The sequence below is a fragment of the Eublepharis macularius genome, chromosome 9 (assembly GCF_028583425.1).
Source record: "Eublepharis macularius isolate TG4126 chromosome 9, MPM_Emac_v1.0, whole genome shotgun sequence".
Classification (NCBI taxonomy): Eukaryota; Metazoa; Chordata; class Lepidosauria; order Squamata; family Eublepharidae; genus Eublepharis; species Eublepharis macularius.
In genome coordinates this window covers 71781663-71806424 of record NC_072798.1, presented here as the reverse complement: position 1 = coordinate 71806424, position 24762 = coordinate 71781663, and positions in this window count along the sequence as shown.

The following is a 24762-nucleotide window of genomic DNA, read 5'->3' as shown; positions in this document are numbered from 1 at the left end:
AGTTTTGGTAGCACTTATCTCCCCACCATTAATACTGTTACCGTCTCACACCAAGCCATCATACTGTTCTGTTTTTGTGTGAATCCTTCCATCAGTGGAGCTAATTTAATAATGTTTTCACTGTCAGGCAAAAAGCCTGCTAAGCTAAGCCTCTATTACCTTTTCTATTTTTCTTTTGACTTTGTCGGTTGCTTATCCCTTTTTATATTATGAGTGAAAGAGGTAGTTTATTTCTTTTGGGTGGACACCACTGCCCTTATTTGCTATCTGCTACCTGTATATTCGAGGGAGATTCATCTTCACTTGTTGTTCTATAATACGGCCCTAATCTGGGGTGGGGGGAGGGGGAATCTAGTAATTGCATGCAGTCTACACTGAGGGCATAATGAACATTATATTTGTGAAGAATGTAGCTCTGATTCTGTACTACACTTCAGTAAATTATACAAATTAAATTTTCATTACTTAGTACTTCATTAGTTCACATTTGGAACACTTTTTCTTCATTAGAATAGCCTCAGGAAATACTTCTTTCCTTATACATTTTTTTAAAAAGTCTCTTCCTTCTGTTATTTTTCAGAAACTCTTTAGTTACAAGTTGTATTTCTAATTCAGTAAGAACATTCATATTGTTGGGAGTGAATAAACTCTTTTGCAAAACTGAACATGAGCTTTATATGTAGAGTTCCTATTTCAGCTGTTGACAGAGATAATGATTAAAATGCTCGGTTCTTATTTTCAGTATGGATTTGCTTACAGATGTGATCGCTGCACCAAATTAAGAGAGATTTATTTAGCAGGGTCTCCCTGGACCAGTCTAGATGTAACACTTATGTCGACTGTCCCCTCCCTTCTCTCTTGCAAATGGTTCCATTCTTGCCTGAACCATCATGTGTATTCCTGCTGCTATTTCATCCCCGTATTCACAGTCACAGGACCATGGAGAACGTGTAGGCTAGATAGTTCAATGACAGATAAAACCATTCTCAAATTTCTCACCACCTCTGTCCAACCCATAAAAAATTGTCTACAATTTTTTGTAAATCAGAAACAATTCTGTAAAGATTGATTACCTGTTTCCAAAAAGGAGAGGATTCTGAATCCAGCCCTGCTCCTTTCTTCTAGCCCAGTTTAGAGTTACTTGGTAATTATGTAATGAATATCATGTCGTACACCCAGCTACTAGAGGGGAATATTTTAACGCGAGGAGCCATGCAGTTGGTATCCCTGTGCTGCACATGATTTCTGAAGCAACAATATATAGGGGTGGATGCAAAAAGCTTTTCCCGTAATGAGAAAGGAGGAGGGATATCCTTAAATCACCCAAGAAACTTATTCTGAGTATCATGTGACTAATAGGGACAAAACCACATGGGACGGGGCTGTAATAAAGAGGAGAATTGGCAAGACTGAGTGAAAAACACGAACTTAACCCGGCCTAGACATAGATAATATGCCTGGTTTTGCAGTTTTGGATAGTGCACTTCCATTGTTTGATTAGTAAAAGTGCACTGTATGAAACGGGACCCATTAATTTACAGTGTGTGTGAATCTAGTGACAAAAGAGTTACTTTAGCACTTCTCTGCATAGTGTTTCAAGCTGTTTTTATGATTAGATGCTTTATAGTCCCATAGCAAACCATTCAAAACTTTATCACAAGCTTTTCTGTGTTAGAAAGCAACAAAGTTCTACAATTAATGCCTGAAACATGTAAAAATTCTGCTGGTAAGCACAGTGTGCAAATTAAGAGAGTCTCAGTCTGTAAATAAGACCCTTTGATTATACAGACATTAACATATGAAATTAATATCTTTGAAGAAGTTACACAGCTGGAGGCAAAACTCGGGGTGGTTAACAAAGCCCTTGGTATGCATTATCCAGTGATAAGCCCCATGTCATCAAATATTTTTATATCATACAAATTGCTCACGTTGTAGAATGTTGTTATAACTCTAAGCTCCAGCTATGATCACTGTAAAAAAATCAATATTAAATAAAAGAAATAATGCAGCATTTATCTTTTGGACTCATGTTGCATACTTATTTTCTTAATGCCATCACCCTTAAAATGCACAATAGCTAAAACTCAGCCTTATGGGCAGTTAAAATGTTTGGAAAAGAATGCTCAGCAGGTATTTATGTCTTTTTGTAAATTACAAGTATCGGTTGTTCACCATTTAAAAAAGAAATTCTAGACAAATTAGATTCCACCCCCCCCCTCCCCCGGCCGCCCCTTGGAGAAGTACTTCCATTATGATTACTAGGAAAAAAGACTACGAGAATCGCCACATCTGCAAAAAAGTGTCCTATTGGCTATCTACGGAAATATTTTTCAACCTTACTGCAGCAGGATCCAAGAGGATCTTTTTTTGCTCACTCAAAGTAATAGTTAGATGATGTTTATTCCAACCATCCCCCCCCCCCTACATTTTAGCAGTCAGATGTTTTTACAGACGCCGACTCCCAAGGAGCTACAGAATGGTGATGCCTGCAGCAACAGAGAACTGGAGGAAAAGATTGCTTTAAAGGACAGAGATTCAGAAGTTTTGAACATCAGCTCCTGACTTGAAATTCGTTCATTTTACAAGTGTGAGAAAAAGTTTCAGGAAAAAACACCTTAAATGTGTGGGAATGGGAAAGTAGAAAAACCAGTGGTAATAATCAGGCCATCATTCATGCTATACCAGCAAAAGGGCATTATTTATTTAGCACATTTATATCACGGTCTCATAGTGTGCTCTTCCATGTATTTGTTATTTTTCTCTCCTTTCCTACCCTTTTTGAATCCACCTACCATTTCCCCCTTTTTCTATAGTAAACCTTTTAATAATTTTTTTGGCTTTCTTGGTACAATTTCTCTGGGAGACTTCTCAGGGTGCTACCTAGTTTGCTCTAAAGTATTTCTAAGAGTTTCCAGCCTGTTATTGTGCTCCCACTGAACTGGCAGGGTCAGTCTAGATGTTATCAGGAGGAACCTGAGTGGTAGCAGCCAGTTACCAGGGAGCTTTCCAGGGAAACTTTGGTCTCAGGGGACTCCCAGGATGGAAAGGAAAGGCACCTTTCCCCCTTCCTAACTGTACCTGTAACAACTGTAACAGCTCACTGAGAAAGGCTGATCTGGCCACCTGGATTCATGCCATGGTAACGCTGAGACTAGACTGTTGTAGTGCACTCTCAAAAAGAGTCCAGTAGCACCTTTAAGACTAACCAATTTTATTGCGGCATAAGCTTTCGAGAATCAAAATTACTCCTATTCTGCAGGCACTCCATTGACTACCCATCAGTTATTACGCTCAGTTCAAGGTTTTGGCCATCACATGCAAAGCCCTTCACCTTGGCCCCTCATATCTGCAGAACCTCCTCTCTCCCCATTTACCACCACAGCAGCTTTCCTCGTTTGAACGGGGCCTTCTGTAGATACCACCCTGCAAATCAACAACTGCCCACACGTGCATTCTCTGTGGTGGCCCCTAGCTTATGGAATGGCCTGCCTGAAGAGGTCAGGAATGCTCCTGCTCTCCTGGCTTTCCACAAACTATGCAAAACTGAATTATTCAGGAGGGCTTTCTTACTCAGGCTGTAGGGCTGTGCTGTAAGGAAATGGTTCAGAGAGATGCTTTGATAAAGGGACAGGGACTGTAGGCTATACTATTGAGTACTGTCTGCAGATGTAGATATGCTCCTACTGGATGGTTTCCACATAATTTAATTTGTCAAAATTCTTATATTTTGTTTCAGCAACATTTCATCTCTGTAGTTCCATATTCAAATTTTATGCTTCCTTTTCAAATTTCTGCATTGCATACCCTATTGTATTGTTTATTGAATGTCCCAGTTGTTGATTGTATTTACACTGTATAACCTTCCTTGAGTCTCAGTGAGGAAGTCAGACTAAAGAAATGATTAAATAAATAAATATCCTGCCTCTCCAAGGAAACCATTCTGATTACTCTTTGTTCAGTTTAAATAGATCTTTGGTCTAGCCAGTTTGGTGTAGCGGTTAAGAGAGGCAGGACTCTAATCTGGAGAACCAGGTTTGATTCCCCACTCCTCCAAAGCCAGCTGGATGACCTTGGGTCAGTCACAGCTTTCTCAGAGCTCTCTCAGCCCCACCCACCTCACAGGGTGATTGTTGCAGGGATAATAATAACACACTTTGTAAACCGCTCTGAGTGGGCATTAAGTTGTCCTGAAAGGCGGTATATAAATCATATGTCGTTATTATTAGCATCATCATCCAGCAATGCTCTTGTTACAATAATGCAGCAGTATAATATTAAAAGGATATTTCCTTTGGCATTATAATGATGTTGTATCCAGCCTATGGTTGCCAATCTCCAAGTGATGGCTGGAGATCTCCCTGAATAACAACGGATCTGCAGGTGACAGACATCCAGTTCCCCTGGAGTAAATGGCTGCTTTGGAGGGTGGGCTGTAAGGCGTTATGTCCTGCTGTGGTCCCTCCCCTCCCCAAACCCCACCTTTATTAGGCTCCACCCCCAAAATCTCCAGGAATTTCTCAACCCAGATTTGGGACTATACTTAGAGCCAGTTGTCTTACAAATCCCCCGACAAAGCAGCAAGCTCAACAAATAAGGATCCTTGAGTAATATATAATTTTTAAAAATTCCCACAACACCATATATTTCTTCTCTGCCAATCCTAATCCAGCCACTTTTTTCACTCATTCACTTAATTTCCCTCCTTAATCCAGTCACTGTTGCTAAAATTGCCAAGTAGATCAGGAAATTCCTGGAGATTTGGGGGGGGGGGCATGACAACCTTATGCCTCACACATACTTTTTGTACATGCAGCTGATTCCTATCATAGCCTTTTTTTTGGTGGCCAAAGGATATCCTCTGTTCCTTTTTTCAAACCAGCAGAATTGGTTGGATCCAACCCAGTGTTACTAAATACTCCTCTGAAAATGTTAACAATGAGATGTTAGATAACTATACAGCATACATCCAAATGGCTCCAGTAAAATTAGGAAACAAGTATCTATTCTGAAAATTCGGGGCATGAGGAATGGCTGGAAATTCTCAGCCTAAATAAATGGGATTTGGATTTGAACCATCAGAGAACCTTTCACCATCCCTCATCATCCTCTAAACAGGGAAACACACTTTCAGGAAATTAACTGGTAATTTACTTTTCCATATAATAATTTGTGGAAATGTCATTATTCTGGAAGCAGCTGGGAAAGATGCTGGCTTCCAGATAGCTCTAATGCGCAGCCTCTTTCAACCCAGATTTAAAGGAATCCTTACTTACAGTTAGAGCCAGTGAACGAGACATGGTTCAATCAGAAGCAAGATACATCTTTATTGGTCCAGATTTATTCGTAGACTAGCGGTAAATTCATGATAGCTGTTGCATCCTTGCTTGAGGGGTAAGATGCCGAACAAAGGGAGGAAGAGGACCATAAACTTTTAACACCTTCACAGGAAATCTACAATAAACTTCTATATTGGAGGGGGACTACAATTCTCATGAGTACCAATTGTTAAAGGGACAGCACATAGTTCTGACTACACAGATACTGAGGCTTTCTAAGCTGTGGTTACAGTACACTCCCCGCCTGGAAGCCTATGGATTCCACCCCAACATGCAAGCTAGTGGAGTATCCTAACAAGTCTAAGCATATACGTCATGCTACACAATTCTCATACTAGGTAATAAGGGCTAAATATAGCATATAAGCAACAAAATGGCATGGAAAGCTTGAGCTTCAGTCTTCAAGATCAGTCTTCTGAACAAGCAGGACCACTTTGGTGACTGGTCTGGTGAAAATCTTCGGGCCGTCATGTCTGGCTACACGAACATCAATCTTGCGGACCAGCCCGTCCGCACTGGGTAGAACTCGATCTATAAGTCCCATGGGCCACGAGTTCCTAGAAGCATCCTTGTCTTTTAGGAGGACGACATCACCTTCTCGTAGGTTGGGCTCAGACTTCTCCCACTTGCTTCGGCATTGCAGAGTTGGGAGGTACTCTTGTTTCCATCGCTTCCAAAAGGTGTTAGCAAGGAGTTGAACTTGCCTCCATTGCTGCTTGGACATATCCTTAGAGATGAAGTCTCCTTGAGGTGCAGGCCAGGTGCCTGTCTTCTGTGTCAGCAAGGTGGTTGGTGTTAAGATGGTAGGGTTCTCAGGATCAGAGGATACTGGAACTAAAGGTCTGGCATTGATGATAGCGGACACCTCTGCCAGGAGGGTAGCCAAGGTCTCATGAATGAGAGAAGGTTTTCCTGCTAGCATAGAGTCCAATATTCTGCGCGCAATGCCAATCGTGCGTTCCCACACTCCTCCCATATGAGAGGCTTGGGGTGGATTGAAGATCCATTTACAATTCTGGTCACTCAGGTAGCTGCTGAGGGTTGGATCAAGATCTGGGCTTCCATTGATTCCCAACTCCTTGCAGGCGCCGATGAAGTTCGTGCCAATGTCAGACCTCAGTAGCTTGACAGGTCCCCGTACGGCGAGGAATCTTCTGAGGACATTTATGTTTGTTTGAGTGTATATATGTACATTTTTTACTTCTGATATATTGTGAGAAGCAGCCCTCTCATCTCTATTTGTATGAAGATATCATTGCTTTTAAACGTTAGACCACCTCTTACACAAGAGAATGGCCAGAGTTAAAGCTGTAACCTACTTGCCTGAGAATGTCCCATTGAACTTATTCTCCATAAGCAAATATAAGGTTGAGCTGCCTGCCTGATGATGCCTGGATGGACTCCTGTACAAATAGAGCCCTTGGTAATCTCCCCATCAGTTATTATTTTAATTTCAAGAAATCATATAAATGTGTCCTAAGCCGATTTATTTTTTTTAGTTATGAACTTAATAGTTAAATACTTCCACTGGAGAAAGAAAGCCTTGAAACCTCAGTCCTTTTTTTTTACTCACTTCATATCACACCTGCAAAACATTTCAAAGGCATGAATTAGATAAAGCCCGTAACAGCTCTGTAATATTCAGCTCTTCATGAATCTGATAAGAAATCAGATAGCAGGTCCTTCCAGCAGAGTGCATTAAAGGTGACAGAACAAAGATCTTGCGGGGACCTCATCAAACAGAAGGCAATATGCAGCATTAATTCACTGTCCATTTTGATTCCTTATGCTCAGAGGGGAAATGAGGCTTGAGTGACAGCTTTATTTGGTAAGTCACAGGCTGCTGAAAATTTTATGAAAGATGCAACTTGCATGCAAAATAGCATAGCCGGTTATTAGCAGCTCTTGATAAGGCAGAGTTTTTAAAAAGTGAGTAATTCTCATTAGATGTTACTTATTAAAGAGCATGAAATATAAATTAGCTGCAAGCCTGATCTACATAAAACGGGCTTTGTGTTTGTGGTAGCAACCTTATCGCTCTGCCTTTCAATAATACAAGGATCTCATTTAGTGTATTATCTGTTGTTTTCTACTGTTAGCTTAGAATAATAATAACTTCAACTACTCTCGTTTATTTAATCACGGTGCCCCTATTTAATCATAAAGGCAGCACTCTGGAATGTTTTGATGCCTTCACAGAATTGTTGGTTTTAAACTCTCTATTTAAGTCTTTGAAGCGTCCTTTAAAAATCTGAAATTTGACCACAATTGTGAATGGGGTTGTCTGCAGACTCTTCTAGCCTTCAAAGCTGCCTGCGTTACAGTCCAGACAGTAAGCACTTTGTGAGAGGGATGTAAGGTGATCCAAAACATGTTCTGTAACCCCTTTCAACACTTACCCTCTGGTGTCCATTACCATTGCACCTGGGGAGAAGCCTTTTTCTCTCCTTTTGGCTGCCTCCACTCAACCACCTGTCCTTTATATCTTCACAGGAACCAACAGACTCACAAGCACCAGACAGAATGGGATGGCCTTTGTACATGGCTTGGAAAATAAAACCTCAAAGACTAAGGTGCGTAAGCAAAAGTTTTTACTGAACTTTTCCCCAAAAACATCAGTGACGTATACCAAAAAATGTTCTGAAGTAGCTAGTACAAAAGTCATAAGAGCATTTGGAATAAGAAAATAAAAAAGGCAAAGGCATCCAGCTAAGTAGTTGGTTCCTTATCCTGGCAAGCTCTAAAACAGCCTTATCTCAACCTTCCTTTGTTAAGACAGCTTCTAGCAAGCAGCCATGTCCACTAGCAAAGATTTCTTTTTTCTTCTTTGCTGCTTTGATTTGTCCTTATTTTCAGTCCTTTCTTCTTGCTTCTTAGTCTTCTTGTTTATATAGCTTAGATCTGGTATTCCCTCACAGATCTTTACCAGCTGAGGGCATTCCTAAAATTCAGTACTCAGAAATGATCTTTGTTTCATTTCTCCAGACCTCCTTTTGCTCGCTCTTTCCAAGGCTCAGAAGTCCACCTAAAATTGTGGAATCCCAAGCAAAATGTCTCCAGTCTAAGCCCATTGAAATCAATGGGCTTCTTTAGATGTTTTAAATGCCAAAGAAGTAACTCCCCCAATGCAACAAAGTTTAAATGCTTGTTTATTATAATTCTTGGGTTTTTAACAATTTCCCAAGAGTGGTTTTGATAATGTCTTTTATGGCTTAGTTTTAATCCCTTTCTTGTTTGTACTGTACGGTTTTAAAATAAAATAAAGAAAAAAAATCAATGGGCTTAGAGTAACTGCTTAGGGATTGCACTGTGAATCTATTCCCCCCCCCCCAAGTACAACCATTTTAAACATAATGACCCCTAGTACAAAATGGTGAAAAGTACTGATCCATTCCTCCTTGGCTGCAACCATGAGTGACGATGAAGGGAACAGCATGTCTTTTCTTCACCTTCACAGCAATTTCTTGTAGATCAGGCGGTACTGATACACTCACAGAGCTCTTCGGACTGTAGAGATTTTGCCATTGAAAGTCCCAGCTCCTTACTATTAGGTAGGAATTCTACCCTTAGCTGGGGTCTACCGTGGAGATGATCAGTCTCCTTAAAAGACCCCAACCCATTACCTACACAGGGAATCATTTCTGAGCCACAAGTGCCAGGAGAGGAGCAACGGGAAAAGACACAAAACAACCAAATACCTCGAAATCAGCTATAGCTTTATTGATTACAAAAACAAAATCCCATTTTGCAAGCTTGTATTACGCTTACCCAAATTGGTTGGTCAGCCAGGCTACCAGATGGCTGTTCGATTGGAAGGAAGTTTCTCACCAGACTTACTACCTATATATGGCTGTTACTGGGGCACCTCTAGCCAAGTGGTTGTTTCTGATTTTGGCATATATGTTAGTCCAGTGACCTAGGTACTTTCTGGAATTGTTGCAACTATGGAGTCTCGGGGCCTTTTCAATCCCTCCACAGTGGGACCCTTGACCCTCAGGCATTTAGGCCTGGCCACCTTTCCAATACAGACATTTTTCTTTGTCTTCGAGACGTTTGTCAGCATTGTTTTTTAACAAATTCAGTACAGTTGTAGTGCTTAAAAGCGAGGTTTGGGGTCGGGGAAGGCAGGAGCTCCCTCAACACGTGTCCATTCTCTTCAGAAGCGACCGTTGGCCGAGTTGCAAACTTTTGACACCACAGCCCTTTCTCAGTTTGCCACCTGTCTAGCCTCAGATAGCAGGGCACCCAAAGCAGGGCCTCTGAAGATGTCTAGAGTGAACGTTCATATGGGAGAAGCTGGTTCTTAAAGTATGCTGGCCATACTTTAAAGCCTGTATAGGGCTTTAAAGGTATCAATACTTTTAAGTGGGCCTGGAAGCAAATTTGGAGCCAGTGTAGATGGAACAAGACCGGAGTGATATGGTCCCTACAACCCACTCCAGTCAACCTTCTAGCCCCAGCATTCTGTATCAATTGTATCTTCTGGATGGTCTTCAAGGGCAGCCTCATGCTTAGCACATTTAAATATACCAGGCCGTGCACCACAGTGGCAACATTTTTCCAGCTCAGGAAAGGCTGCAGCTGGTTCACCAGCAAAAGCTGGTGAAAGACACCCCTGGTCACCGCTGCCACCTGTTTATTCAGCAGGAGGCCTGTGTCCAGGAGCACCGCTAAGGAATGAACCTGATCCTTTAGGGGGAGTGGAACCCTATCCCAAACAGGAGATGTTCTTATTCCTGGTTAGACCTTTCCTCCTAAGTAGCATCTCCATTTTGTTGGGTTTAAGTTTCAGTTTGTTAGCTCTCTTCCATTCCAAAACTGCTTCCAGGTACTGGTTCATGATTTCTCCAGGTTCCCTGGGATATGCCAGAAGTGAGAAATAGAGCTGATTATCACCAGGATACTGGTGGCAACTCAGCCCAAATCTTCAAACAACCTCTGCCAGTGGCTTTACGTTGATGTTGAAAAGCATGGGGGACAAGATAGAACCTTGTGGAACCCCAGAGGCCAAGGGGCAGAGCAGCAGTCCCAGCACCACATTCTGAAACCTAGTTTTGAGGTAGGACTGAAACCACTGCAGAACAGTGCCTTCCAGTCCAAATCCCAAAAGATGGTCCTGGAGGATGCCATAACTGATGGTATGAAAAGTCACCAAGAGATCTAGGAAAACTGAAAGTATTGCAGTCCCTATGTCCATCTCCTAGCACATGTCATCCACCAGGGCAACCAAGGCCATTTCAGTCTTAAAACCAGGTTAGAATGAATCCAAACAATCAGATTCATTCAGGAGATGTGAGAGTAAGAATAAGAGCAGTGAGAGTTCAGGTACATTTGCAATTGCAGATGCAAGATCATGTAGAAAACTTTGTGAAATGTACCCAGAAGATAAGCTGTGATTAGTTTGTACTGGAATTAAATCATTCAAACAGGTTATTTTAAACCATCTAACAAAAATCACAAAAGTGAAATGTACAAATATTTTTAAAAGACTACATTCGGATGACGTATCTGGTCATCAGACGTACAAGATGTACAACTATGCAACTTGTACAACTAGATGTACAAAATACATAACTGACCGTGCCCATATCATCTGTATCTTGTGAAAGTAAGCAAGCTGAAACTTTTAAAGTCATATCTCTGATCTGTGTATGTTTATTGCTCAGCATATATCCGGCCTATGCTAGCAGTGATTGCCCTGTACATGCTAGCTTGTAATTCAATATGGTAATGGCTAAGTTAAAACTTTACTAGAGTACCACTATTTCTATACATTGGGCTGGATCTCATGGAGGGGTGAGGAAAGAGCCATTCCCCCCCCCCATATGTCTCCGAGGAGCAGTGGCATCAGAGGCACTTTGAGCTGCAGCTAGAAGATGAGGTAGGTGAGTAAGATTTGCAGCACTGGCCAAAATCCCTATCAGTGCAAAATTCCTGCAGTATCCAAGCCTTATTTCTACAATTATGTTATACTTTATCATTTTTTAAAAAAATTAGCTCTTGCTTGTCACTTTTTGTTTGACCGGGGGGGGGGGCACTAAAGATATATGGTGAGGTGGGGAATAAAGTGAAGGGGCGCAATTTCAGTGCTCTAAATCTCCAGAAAAAATGTCTACATTCCGGCCATGTAATTCTTTAGCATACTTTGAAAGATCATATATAGGTAAAATTATATAGGTAGAATATATGGAGTCTAGTGGTTAGAGTGCTAGACTAAAACCAGAGAGATCCAAGGTGTATTATCATGATTTCATTTTGAGAAATTTTAAATGATTATTACATATTTAATTTCCTCTGTGAAAATGTGTGAAAATTTCTTATTTTTATTTTGATGGAACAATTGTGTTGCTGTTATGGCTTATTGGCTAATGCAATAAAGACTGATGCATTATAATACAGGCTGTATTTTGAAAACAAGTTTCAAATACTTATTAAAAGGAAACCTTCAGCCATTCTTTCACAGCCAACCAGAAAGCTGAGCTGGCAAATTTTCTCACTGACACAAATGACATGCAGCAAAAGCAGGAGACAATATAAAAATAATTCTCCACAGCTTACTGAGGTAGTGCACAAAAATATTTGAGTAATGCCCCAATGCTACTAGTGAGCAAGGCACTTAATAAAAGCCAAACAAGTGTCACACATAGGTTAGAAGGTCGTTCCTCACATGAAAGATAAACTAGAAAGCCATTGAAAGGATGGAGTCACAGAAACCGTTGTGAAGATTTCTGGAAAATAAAAAATGAGTTTCACATGTTGTTTTATTTCCCAAGGGCACTTTGCTCAATATGCCCATATATTGTTATGCATAATTTGGAGGTGGACAAAGAGGAACTTTTTTCAGGCAGTGGGGAGATAAAAGAAGCCAAAAGAACTTGGAGACATGAAATGGTCTTTCGTGTCAGTCTCAGTCTTGAGGTTGACTTTACCTGGCAATGTCCATTAAAATATGGCAAGTAAGGAAAAGTAGGGTCCCTGCTCTATTAGGTGAAGAATACCACTTTTGCTGAAATACTGTAGCATGCTTTGAGATATTATAGTTGAGAATCATCCCCTTACAGCGTTAGGGAACTGGTAGTTTGTGAACATGCCCTAATAATAATACATGACTTAGTTCTAGATCAAGGTTTAGCAGCTGCTGTGCAAAATGTGTTAGCTGCTGTTCATATTAAAGTTGTTTTAAACCATTCCTCATTCTGGTAGTATTTAACTATAGACCCAGCAATATTACATGGAATCAGAAGTGGAAGTGGAGTGCAATGGATAAAACAGAAGGCTATTTCTTAGAATCAGAAGACAAAGTAACTTGTGTGAGAACCACAGCCAAAGAAGGGGGGGGGGGAGGAAGACTGTGTAAGTGCAGGTGAATAGTAGGAAGTTAGTAAATATGGATATCTAGCCCACTTCTGTTGTTTCCTAGTGAAAATCATTTACGGTCTGAAAATTTGCTTTAAAAAAACTTGCAAAATACTTATTCCTACTGCGAACAGTTTCAGTGAAATCTGAAATCTTCATGATGTAGCAGGGTGTTCTTTTTTTGTACCTGACTAAGTGAGACTTTCTATTATGCCGTGTGCCTCTTTTTTTGATGACAGAGAATGCTTCAATAGAATGCAATGGGGCTCTGATTCGGCTTTATTTTATGAGACTATAAAAAGCAAATACTTGACGTAGTCATCAATTATTGTAGGTGATTTACCTCATTAGATTGCTTATAGGTTCATTTCTCAGAATTCCTGAAGATTCTCAGTGAACAATATCGTGATTTTTCAAAATCTAACTCCCACCATTAAGCTTGGAGCGACATTTGTGCCTGAGTTGGAGATGGGGGTGGGAACAAGATGACTACAGGGCATTTGGCCCCAAGACTGGCTGTCCTATCAGCCAGGTGGCTCTCTAGCAACTTCCTGTAGCAGCTTTCCCTACAAGCCAGATGCATCATTGGGAGGGTGTGGTCAGCGAATCTAAGGGCTGCAGGTTTTCAATCTGGTCCCTGACTCATTAAAAAGGAAGAGGCGGTAAGATGCTGGGCATTCAAGAGTAGAGATAGGCATGAACCGAAATATGAACCAAAGTTCGTGACAAACCAGGCTGGTTTGTGGTTTGCTAACCAGCAGTTCATCAGAGTCTATTTCTGATGAACCGCCTCAAACTTTAGGCTGGTTCGTTTGGTTCCTTTTTTGGTTCATCACTGCAGACAGCCTGGTGCTGATCAATCAGTTTCCTAGGCCACAGGGGATGGACTTCCTGCAGACCTTCTGCTGACCCGGAAGTGGCCTTCTGCTTGCCCGGAAGGGACCTTCTCCTGACCCGGAAGTGATGATTTGTTGACCTGGATGTGATATGTTCATAAACCAAATGAACCAGTTCATGAACTGGGGCAGGTTCATGAAAGTTTGTGGTCTGTAGTTCGTGAAATGCAACGAACCATGAAGTGCACGGTTTGTTTTTTCTGATTCATGCCCATCTCTATTTAAGAGTTCCCTTCCATCAAAGAACTTTGATCCGCAGCAGACTGTGCAGACTGCTTAGTAGGACAAGCTTGAGCAGGGAGGGAAAGGAAGAAATACTTTGTTTTGAGCTGAAATTCACTGGAGTGGAAAGCATGACTATTGTTCAGGCCTCCCCTCTGCTTTCAGCTGCTCTGAGCAAGCTCTTCTTCTGCCTAAATTTCTGTTGACCTATTGTCAAAGCAAGAGGAAACAAGAGGTGCCTCTCTCACAGCAGGGCCACATTCCCTATTTGGTTGCGGGAGAGACTCACATAGTGTGTGTGTGTGTGAGAGGGGGGGGGTTCAACCAAGATTGCAACTTTCTCACCACTACCTGCTTTGGCCACCCAGGAAAAAGACTCGAGTCCTGGAAGGGTGAGAAGTTGCATTGTGAAAGTGACCAAATAGAAGCACAGGTTCTGCCCACCTTAGGACCCTGCACAGGGCCCTGTGGATGTTGACCGTGATCGGTTCAGGGAACTTTCCAAACTGGGAAGAACTGAGAGATGCCTCTAGTTCCTTGTGCCTGCTGAAGCCCAGCACACCTGCCTTGCCCTCCCTCTCCCTGGCCTCTTTGCAAAGAATGCCGCTGAAGCCGAGCCCAATCCTTCCCTTCCCCACATGTAGATTCAACGCTAGTCTGGGCAAGGGGAGACAGGGCAGAGAGCATGTGTCTGCCTGAGGACTGGAGCGGTATGGCAAGGGGCAGCTGGGTCAATATCTTCCTGCTGCAAAAGGAGACAAGAGCTGGAGGAAAGTGGGCCTGTTGTGCATAGAGGACTGAGGGGCAATTTCTCTCTTCCCCCCACCTCGCCCCACCCATGCCCGAAGGCATGGCGAGACCATCTAGGGCTGCCCTGCTGCATGACTGTTCTGGAGGAGGCTTCACAGCTTTGTGTTTAAAAACTACAAATCAATTAAAAATAGTGTCAGCACACGAGTATAAATTCAGGGAAGCTGTTACTTCTAGCTTGGCCCTTAGTTTCAGGTCCTATGCTGTGGTTCCATTTGAATCAAATGTGTTTGACCATCTTCCTGGCTTCTGTCCTTGGGACTCATCTACCATGTATTGATCTGTCACCCACTGAGCCTTCATCCTGTCTCTCAGCTGGCTAGCCAGGTGCCATTCACCTGTCAAAGAGGCTTGCAAGTCTTTTTCATCTCATTTTGTAATAAGCACTTTTTTATGTTCTTCACATTATTGTTCTTTGTGAGCAACATTTCCTTTCTGTAATTCAAGTGAATAACCTTCTGATGCTGATCCTTCAAATCTTGCACTCATCATGAATTCCTTATTAGCACACATCTCACTATAACAAACACACAGCCTTTTCTTAGAAAAAAGTGTCATTGATATTAACATTTGAATTATATGAAGTATTGTAATGTTTTGGAGGTCTTTCATTCATAGGGTCGCCATAGGTTGGAGATGACTTGACGGCACATAACACACAATGTGGCTGGTTTATGTTCCACAATGCAAACTGCTAATTATTTCAAAAGTATATATGGTATGGGGGGGGGGAAGCTGCATAATTTGCATCTTAAAGAATCCTTGTTTATACAGCTGTAAGAAAGAGGCAGATGTGCAAAGGAAATCACATTTCCTCTGAGGATGAGAAAATATAACATGGCACACCTTCATGTGCTTTTTATGACTGACTTTCTGGGAAAAGCAGACAAAGAAATTTTCAAAAGTATCAGATCAGCTAGGCATTCTCCCAGTAGAAAAAAAAGAGGCTTGGTGTCAAGCGTCCTAGTTGTTCTTCATTCTAAACAAATTCTCCTTATCCCCAGAACATGACATCACCACAGAATACAATGAATGTCTTTTATTTTAATGTTCCTCAGTACCATAGTGCCTTGACCTGTATGGCTCCAACTGGCCCAATCTTGTCAGATCCTGGATGCTAAGCAGGGTTTTTTCCATATAAGGTAATGTATAAAACTTTTCAGTTGCACCTTTAAGACTAACCAACTTTATTGCAGCATAAATTTTTGAGAACCACAGCTTTCTTTGTCAGATGCATGGAAGGTACGAAGAAACTGGCCAGAGATATATAGGTGGTGAGGAGAAGGGGGAGAGGGTGCAAGGAATGAGGCCCGTGTAGCCAACCTCTGCGCAAAAGAATAAATAGACACAAACCTGACAACAAAAATGGCAATATCCAGAAACCAGTAGGAGAACACTTCAATCTACCAGGACATTCCATCAATGACTTACAGGTCACTACAGTTCAACAGAAACATTTCAAAAACTAAATCCAACAGGAAGCTGCTGAATTGGAATTGATATGTAAATTTGACTCAGTCAGACTTGGATTGAATAGAGACTGGATGGTTATCTCATTACCAGAAATAACTGCCTTCAGGCATTTCATTCAGATTCAACAACAGAGAGAAGGGGACACACCCACCCTGGATTGCGCACTCCACCTCTTTCGTGACTTTTACAACTGATTTACATTTACATGGCCCTCACTCCCCACACCCTCTCCCCCCTCCCATCACCATCTATATATCTCTGGCCAGTTTCTTCATACCCTCCATGCATCTGACAAAAAGAGCTGTGGTTCTTGAAAGCTTATGCTACAATAAAATTGGTTAGTCTTAAAGGTGCTACTGGACTCTACTATTTTGCAATTACAGATTAACACGACTAACTCCTCTGGATCTATAAAAACTTTGTAACTGTCTCAGTACAGGGTTTTTGAACTTCGTTCTTAGGCCTGTGTGTGTACATAAAACTGGTTTTGGTTTAATACATTCTTTTTGACCTTTGGAGTCACTGGTTTAAGGTGTCAGTTGTTTCCAGATTCAGCTAACTTGGATAGCCCAGCGTGCTCTTTAATTCTCAGAACAAGCCCATTGATTTCACCCGAGTAAATCTGTATAGAACTGCACTGTGGAATATTGTCTTATCTTTTCTTTTAGATTAGGGATGAGAATGAAGGCATTTTGGCAAATGAGCACTTTATACTTCAGAATGTATAGCTAGTGTAAATAGTCAAGTCCACTTTTTAGTTTGCATTATCTGTGTGCTGATTTATCACTTGTGAAAATAGAGAGAAAGGAACGGAGGCTATTCCCACTAAATATACCGACGAAAAAGAGAGAAAAAATTCTCGCGGGAACCAAAAAAAGGGAATTGTTCACTTCTTACGTGATTATATTAAAGTATTTTCAATATCAATTACAAAGAAATTATACAATCTGCTCATATACAAACAATAAAGATGTCCAGAATGTCTATCATCTGTATGTATTCCTTTATCTCAGTGTGCAGATGAGTCTTCACAAAGTCTTCTCATAAAAATCCAGTTTGAAAGTACAATGAACAGAAATTGCCACGCCCAATCTGGGGCCGGCTACAAACAGATTTCGTCCCCTTCATCAGGGGCGTGGTTTATAACTGTAAAAAACAACATTCTTATATTAATATACAGTTAACAACACATAAGTGTTTTACACTCCCCCAAATGGAACTGACCTGTTGTATTCCCGCAGCATAAAGTATTACAATCAATATTTAATATGGACGCGTATGTCTCCAGTATCCAAGCCACAGCAGCTGTATCTTCTCCTGCGTGTGGCTAATCACTTCAACTACGGTTTAAATCACGTCCTCATTATTCAATCTCAAAACTTTAAAGCAACATAACTGATTACAAAAAGCAGTTCAATGACAGTTCCGTATTGAGGCCGTGCGGTCTGACCGTCTGCAAGAAGACAATCCAAAAAGCTTCCCTCCTCAATAACCTAATTTGATTTGCATGTCCCTTAGTTACAACCTCCAATACCGCTACTTTAAAGGAATTATCTTCATGGTGATGCTCGATGAAATGTTGTACCAGGGGCGCCTCCATTACTCTGTGTCTAATCCTAGACATGTGTTCAAAAATCCTAGTTTTTAATGGTCTTATCGTACAACCCACATAGAAAAGAGCACAAGGACATTCAAGTAAGTATACCACACCTGATGTGTAACATGATGCAAAATGTTTAACCGTCAGTTTCCGTTCCTTAACAATAATCTCCTTCCCCTCTAGCATTAATTTGCACAAAGTACATCGACCACATTTAAAATTTCCCACAGGTAATGATGTTTCCTGGGGCCGAATACGCATATTAGCATGGACTAAATCATCCCTTAGGCTCCTAGATCTTCGTAAACCACATAACGGTGGTTGATCACATCCTGCAATCTCCTCAATAAGAGACCAATGACGAGCAACAATTCTTTTAATTTTGTTTGTTAAGGGTGTATAATCCAATGCCCATCTAATTCTTTGGTCTGGTTGGGCTTTCCGAGTCTGAAATAATACAGATCTATCTATAGCTCTAGCCTTAGAGAGGGCTTGAGAAATAATTTTAGATGGATAGCCTCTGTTTATGAACATTTGTTTCATCTGCCTACCATCCCTGTCAAAATCAGTTATTGCGGTAGAATTCCGTCTAATACGCAAAAATTGGCCATATGGTATATTTTGTCTAAGGTGCCGAGGGTGGAAGGATCCAAATTCCAAATATGAGTTCCGATCTGTCTCCTTAGTGTAAGTTCTAACCTGTATTTTGTGGAAAGCATCCCGATACGTAACTACATCCAAAAAATTAATTTGGTAGGGATCTGACCACCAGGTAAACTTAACATTAGCATCTCGTTCATTAAGCCATTTACAAAAGTCCGGTATCTGGGCAGCTCCCTGAAATAAAAAATATAAATCATCCAGGTATCTGCAAAAGAAGAGGATATTACCCCTGAAGGGGTTATTATCTTGTAAAATATGAAGTCTCTCCCATCGAGCCATAAATAAATTTGCGATGCTGGGCGCCACAGGGGACCCCATTGCAACGCCTTTTTTCTGAAAGAAAAATTGATCTTCAAAACAAAAATAGTTTTTTTCCAAAACCAAATCAAGGAATTGTAGAAGGCAAGATGATGGAATGGTATTTTCTGTTGATGTAAAGACTTCTTCTACTACCTCTCGGGCTTCCTGATGAGGGATAATGGTATATAAATAGTTTACGTCCATTGTTAAGAATACTGTGTCCTCCTCCAAGGTGATATTCTCAACTTGTTTAATGAAATCGCGTGTGTCATGCAATAAGCCTTCAATCTTAATAACAGCCGGTTGTAAAAATGAGTCCAATAAAATTGCTAAGGGTTCCAGAATCGAGCCGCAACCAGATATGATTGGCCTACCTGGCGGGGGTGTTGTCTTCTTGTGAATTTTTGGAAGTACATAGAATAATGGGATTCTAGGTGAAGTAACCTGTAAAGCATGATAAAAAGTATCTGTAATTTCTCCCATCTCCCTTGCCTCATCCAGGACAATCTTAATTAGCTCTTTAATATGATTAGTTGGATCCGAAGGGATCCGTGTATAGAAGGTAGTATCCCTAAGCTGTCTATGGACTTCATTCACGTACATTTCTTTGTCCATGATCACAATTCCCCCGCCCTTGTCAGCAGGCTTAATAACAATGTTAACGTCAGACCGTAAGGTTTCAAGAGCCCTTCTCTCTAGGCGAGACAAGTTTTGCCATGCGCCGTAAGGTTCACTTTCTAATTGAGAGAGGTCCCTAAGGACCATATATTCAAACGTGTCAATGCGGTGGTCTGTAACGGGCGGCACAAAAGATGACGGTCCCTTTAATTTTCTAAGTAATAAAGAATCACCCTGAAGCGGGGTAGTCGGCTGAGATTGAAAGAAAAATCTTAGTTTAATAAGCCGAACCAGCTTAAATAGGTCTACTCGTGTCTGAAGTGGTTGGTATTTAGGGGTTGGGACAAATCCCAATCCCTTGTTGAGGACAGTTATTTCCGATGTATTCAACTCACGGGAGGACAAATTAAATATTAAACTTTCATCCGAGTTCTTTGGAATGATTTCTTTTTGCCTCTTTCTAAAAAAGATGGTCGTTGATTGGAGTAGATTGTTCTAGTTCTAAGATTCCTACTACTAGGACCCTCATCACCCGAGCTGTCGGATACTCCCGACGTTTCCAAATCTGAAAAAGTACTAACAGGATTAGCCCAGGATACCTTCCGTGGTCCTCTAGTACTGGCCCTGGACTGATCCCACCAAAAATAAACTCTACTATTGGCGTAGTCCAAATTATCACGTTTGTATTTCTTAATTTTAAGTTCCTTAGTGCGAGTTTCAAATTAACAAATTACTGTAACAATCTGTTTTATTGATTTATTTCTATAATATTACAAGGGGACCTGATCTTTGTGGTAGAGATGGGCACGAGCCAAAATACGAACAAAAATTAAGCACGAAGAAGGCTGGTTGGTGGTTCGTGAACCACAGTTCATCAGATCCCGTTTCTGACGAACCGCCACGAACTTTTAGGCTGGTTCCTTTGGTTTGTTTTTTGGTTCATCACTGCAGACAGCCTGGTGCCAATCAATCAGTTTCCTAGGCAACAGGGGATGGACTTCCTGCACACCTTCTGCTGATCCGGAAGTGAACTTCTGCTGGCCCGGAAGTGATGATTTTCTGACCTGGATGTGATATTTTCATGAACCAAACAAACTGGTTCACAAACCAGGGGCAGGTTTGTGAAGGTTCGTGCTTTGTGATTCGTGAAATTTGACTAACCATGAACCGCATGGTTCAGGTTTTTTCTGGTTCGTGCCCATCTCTACTTTGTGGTCTGGAAATCAGGTGTAATCCCCAGAGAACTTCTGGCCCCACCAAGTGGCTGGCAACTCTATTTAGGGTTGCCAGGTCTCCCACTGTGGCAGGAGACCTCCTGGTAATCCCTGTCATCAGCTGCCAGTGCCTGAAAGGCTGCAGGGAGAAAAATGACAGCAAATTGCCAGCGTTGTGCTCGTACATGTCACTTCCTGCAAAAACTGGGTGTCATGATTTTAGGAGTTTAACCTCAAAGTTGTTGCAAATCCTAGAGCATCCCTCCCTGACATCATGACATTTCTGGTTTTTACTGGAAGTGATGCCAAGACCAACCCCCCCCCCCCATGCTCCTGGAGGTGTCAGGCTATGGCCTGGCAACCTTAGACTTTGTATTTTGGTCAGTACAATTTAATTTAAGTTTGCTTCTCACATGAGGTATTACTAGATGACAGAACCCTGAAGTGGTAGGATTGATCTTACTGATGGTAGTTTCCAGCTTTGAATGTTCCTTCAAATAAAACATATATGCAAATAGAATAGTTCTACCCATACCCTTTGCTTGCTGTGCTGGATTTCTATTTGCAGGGAATTTTTAATATAGGGACATAGTGCTGAACTGCATTGATCTTTGGTCTAACCCAGTGGGGCATTTGTTAATATTATGTAGACATAAGAACTATTGGCGTGTATCCTTCCTTAGATTTGATGAAATTCCTCCAATTCAAGCATCTTTCCAATATAAGGAGACTTCAAGCCTTCGAATTGGTTCTTCTGCTGGATGAATTCTTCTTAAATTGGAGAAAACTTTCAAATCTTTGTTCAGTGGAACATTAGGATACATGCTCATGTGTTCAAAATGTTTACTGACATATTCTTAAGTTTTCTTTGGCTCATACATGAATCCTTCACTGAACCTTTAAATGTAATATTAAATTAATACCTACTCTTTGATCCTAAGAAAATGTATGTGACATTCCACTTTGTCTGGAATCTGTCACTTTGATTAAACTTCTGAGGAATGTCCCTAAAGACTATTATGGGCAATCAATAGAGTATTTTCTAAGTAACTAAATTCTTTTAACATGTAACATCCTTTAAATTAGTGTTCAGAAAGGGCAGTTCAGTTCAGTCAATGAAGAACATTTTGAAACCACGCAATTATCTAATAAAGTTTACTGTGTATCTTAGGCAGGCTTACGTTTCCAGCTGGGAAATATTCCTATTCTTCTGTGCCTCCCTCTAGAGCTTGAAATTTTAATCTTGTAGACAGCTTGCTTTTTCTAACCTGTAAATGTCACTCAATATCATATACATATCCCTTAAGTATGATCCCAAAAATGATAATTCAAAAGAATATTCAGCTTATAAAATATCATAGCAAAGCAAATAAAAAAATGAGAATGATGGCTACTTCTATGACCTTCTCTATGCCATCCTCCTACACTCAATATGACAGTGATATACAATTTATGTCCAATATAAATTGTACATAGAAAGTATTTCAGAGAGAAATTGTTTTCCTATTTATGAAATATATCTATGCAAAAATGCAATAAAGGAAAGTATGTTCCTCAGAATGCTTAAAAAAAAGGCACATCCTGGACCTTCATAGTTTATATAGCTGGACAAAATAACTATATTTATTATTTTGGGATTTTTGTAAGAAAATAGTCAAATTATTGTGTAAAGCCTTTAGGCTTTGTTTGCTATGCCAAGAAAGGCATGATTATAAAAGGAGGGTTAACTATATATGTATGTTCAATTATAAACCATAATATAATAGAGTTCTTTCTGCAAAAGTTCACATACTTTGAATAAGTTACGATATTGAAAAGTTTAACAACTTGCCAGTTGAAATAACATAAGTGGAAAAGGGGCTATCTACTTAGACATAGACAAAGGTCTATTTACTTAGAAGAAATTCTTGATGAGTTCAATAAGACTTGTTTTCAACAGTGTGCACAGGATTGCAACCTTAAACTAATTAAATCACATTGGTTTATTGGAAGAAAATGACTTCAATCCAATGAATTTGGCTTAACTGGATATATGGTTTGTTACTACCAAAGAAAAATTAGTCAGGATTTGGAAGAATCAAATATGCATATATGTATATTGTGCAATTTTCAAAAACAGTGAATTAGGTGATACGGATTTCTAGTCTTATCACTTTGGACTGCAGTTGGATACCTCTCCAAGCATAAATAAATAAATAGAAAGAAAGCAATAAAACATGCGCTTTCCACACATGATCTCACTGTCCCCCATCCCTCTGAACTGACCTTAGTGCGCTCACATATCCTCCCTTGTGCTGGAAAATGACATTGTTTTCCAACAGGAATAATGGAAGCTTTAGTGGGAGGAAACGAGAGAGGAAACATGAGTGCACCGAAGCCAGTTCAGCGGGACAGGGAGCACGTACACACACTTCTCCCCCTGTGGCTCCCCCTGTTGGCCAGGTGAGTGGGGTTGGGGGTGGCAGGTGGGGGCAGGGGGATGGCAAGCCTAAGCCCAGGCCAGGCCCTAGGGCAGCTTTACCTGGAACATTTGGAAGGGTGTTTGGAGGTGAAGCATTCACCCAAATACCTGGTGGAGCAAGATCTGCTGGGAACACTGACTTCCAGTAGGAGATGGCCAGCTGTGGCAGGAGCTGCGCTCATTGAGGAAGGCGTTCCTTTGGGCTGGAGATGGAGAGAGATTGGAGAGTCAGATGGTGGCATGATCCTGGGATGAGGTGGGTATTAATGGCAGTGCTGCATCACAGGTGGAGGTGGCTGGGAACAGATGGGAAGGACTAGATCATACAAGAGTAGTCAATATAGTTAACTAAGTTGCTGTTGCTGAAGAAATGTTATAGTTCCAATTACTTTGTGACTCTGTGAGGTTCTTCCTGGAGAATAAGCATGGAGAATTAACTCAGTTTATTGCGTACCCACACCTTACCAGCTCCTCGGACTACCCTGACTCCAGTAGCGTGACAGGTTTTCAACTCTGAGCTAGCAACTCTACTTCCAGGGTGTTTTTTTAAAAATCAAACTACCAAGATATATCTATGCCAGTAGATGGATATGAACAAGTCTTTGAGAATTATAATTTACAAATACCACTGATATAGGTTTGTGGTTCATTTGTTGTTAATTTACAGCTGCTGGTGGAAATTCTAATATCTGTTATCTGTGGTTCCTTTTGTGGGGGAGGTAAGAACATCTACAGCCTTCCCATGGCTTGAGGGGGTAGAGATGAGGGAATGCTTCCTTTATTATATCTAAGTTGCCCTGCTTGCTTGGATTGAAATATTGGTGCTGGAACGTGTGTATTTCCAGCCATCCTTTTATACTTTACGGGCTTTCTTGTGTTCTGTACTCCCACTAAACTGTGTGTGATTTGTTAAGAGAATTTTGGGAGAACAAAAAATGTTTTTACTTGTTGAATCTGAGCTTAGCAAGGAGAAGCAACAATAAGAAAGCACATGAAGGAAAAATCCATGTGTCAAAAGGAAGAAAGAGTTGGAAGTCAGGGATCAAGCATGGGAGCACATCTGCGGCTAGTGTGATGACATCACTTTAGGAAGTGATGTCATTGTGCCCCACCAGGAAGGGGCATGGAGTGCCCTTTCCTGGGTTGCCTGCCAGTGGTGGGTGATCACTGGAGGGGTCGCCATCTCCTCCCAATCACCAGCAATTGGAAAGCGATGGGGCAAATCCCAACGAGATTGCCAGCACCAACTGGCAACTGGGAAGCCTAGTGACACAGCCCAGCATGTATGAATGTTTTTAGAATGATCAATTACCATCATTGTGTCACCTATGGATTGTCTGGTTACATTAAATGTAACTGAGTAAAATGTGACAAAATGCTTTTCTGTAGTTAATGTAATGGTTACATAATGGCTGCATGATAGTGATATGAGCTGTGCATTCTTCTGGTAAGGAAATATATACATATAGTCATACAATATATTCAACTGTGTGTGTGTGTTGGCAATGTAACTGAAGACTTATATGCTGATTTGGAGAAAACAACACATTTATCAAAGAAAATTCAACACATTGAAGTTGCCCATTGTAACTCTTCAATCATACATGTCTGTGTATGGAAAAAATAGGTATTCACTTTATGGTGCAAATGTCTATATTTAGAGTACTATAATTCATGCAACTTGTTCTTTCTCCATCATAAAATACTGGGGTGTTCAGCAGTTTGCAATGTAGCTCAGTTGAGCATCTTCCACATTTTAGAGTCCGGTTTATACTACCAACTCTAAGGCTATGAATCACTGGAATGAACG